Genomic DNA, 1,345 nt, shown 5'->3' with positions numbered 1-1,345 from the left:
GGGTCCTAGTTGAGCTGGTAAGGGGGATGGGGAAAGGGAGCAGCCTGAGTGGTATATGATTCTACTGCTTTTAAGTGGCCCTTTTTTTGATTCGGCATTCACCCTGTTCTTGCAGTCATTTAATTACTGTCTGGAGTTTTTGGAATAATGTTTCTGCTGGTTATTATTGATTGTTCAGAGTTTCTATTAATGGGATGGCACACTGCCATCTTGGTGGGGGCTGGCATTACTGATCCAGGGTTTCTATGGGGGATGATACAAATGATTGTAGTGATAGTTGCACAGCTCCTGACCCTGTAGAGGGTGAGGGCACTGCTGAAGGGACAGTAGCCTGAGGTTCCTCCTTCTCATTTTGCTTGAAGAGGATTTAGCTTCTTTGGATACAGCAGCCAGTTCCTTAGTCACCTGGACTTCTTCACCAGCAAAATCAAACACCTTGTTGATTTCAACCTCTTCTATGTCTTCAGGTTTCTCTACCTCTTCTGTTCTGACCGACAATTTACTTGAACTCATCTCTTCAATTTCTTCTCTTCTCTTAACTTGTGTACTTGGAGGAAATTTTGGTTTTGGTCCCAGATCCCTGAAGAAGCTGGGCCAGAGTTCATCCTTCTTTTGTCTTGCATCTTCTGACCCAATGCCTTTTACTTGCTCTGCAGCTATGTCTTCCTCCTCACTGCTAATTCCTCCAGATTCTGCCTTGGGCTCCTCCTTTCTTATCTTCTAATGAGAGGCCACCTTGCTCTCTCTTCCTGGTAGGAATGCTCTGAGATTTTCTTTTTTCCCCTTTGGTTTTCTGTGTCTGCTCTTCACCATCACTTCATCTTCCTTCATGATTCATTGACATTATCTTCACTATGCTTTCCATCCTAAGGCACATAGACCTCATCCTCCCCCTAGGATGGAGAAGTCTTCAGAGTTAAATTCCTCCATGTAGCTGCTGCTTAACCCACAGGACAGCAGCAGCCACCCCCATGGCAGAGCATGAGGGAGAAATCATAGAGCCCTATTACAAAGGTTTTACATGCAAACTGCTAACTGGATAATAAGTTATGTAATCATAATTTCGATGATCTTGGTAATTTTCCTTCATATATACAAACTATTTCATTCAAGCAAAGTGAAATATAGGATTGATCGGTTGTCTTTCAATGTTATTAAATAAAAGACCATGAAGTCATCCACACTATATTCAAGTCTTTCTTTAGGGACATTTTTGGTTTTGGTTTTGATTTTGGCCTGCATGTCTCCTTTAGGCTAGAATTGTCCTCTATGCTTGAAAGTGAAGACATTGTTTTCTGCTATTAGTTTGTTTCAAGAGCTTCTTAAAATCCTAGCCAATTGCACT

General features: G+C 41.9%; 1 pseudogene; it reads right to left on the bottom strand.

The window, feature by feature from the left end:
- Positions 1-226: 226 nt before the first annotated feature.
- On the bottom strand, positions 227-930 carry LOC143668597 (craniofacial development protein 1 pseudogene; annotated as a pseudogene).
- Between the last annotated feature and the right edge of the window lie 415 nt (positions 931-1,345).

The sequence above is a fragment of the Tamandua tetradactyla genome, chromosome 24 (genome assembly GCF_023851605.1).
Source record: "Tamandua tetradactyla isolate mTamTet1 chromosome 24, mTamTet1.pri, whole genome shotgun sequence".
NCBI lineage: Eukaryota > Metazoa > Chordata > Mammalia > Pilosa > Myrmecophagidae > Tamandua > Tamandua tetradactyla.
The sequence above is the reverse complement of the archived record's forward strand: the minus strand, read 5'-3'. Positions and strand labels throughout refer to the sequence as shown.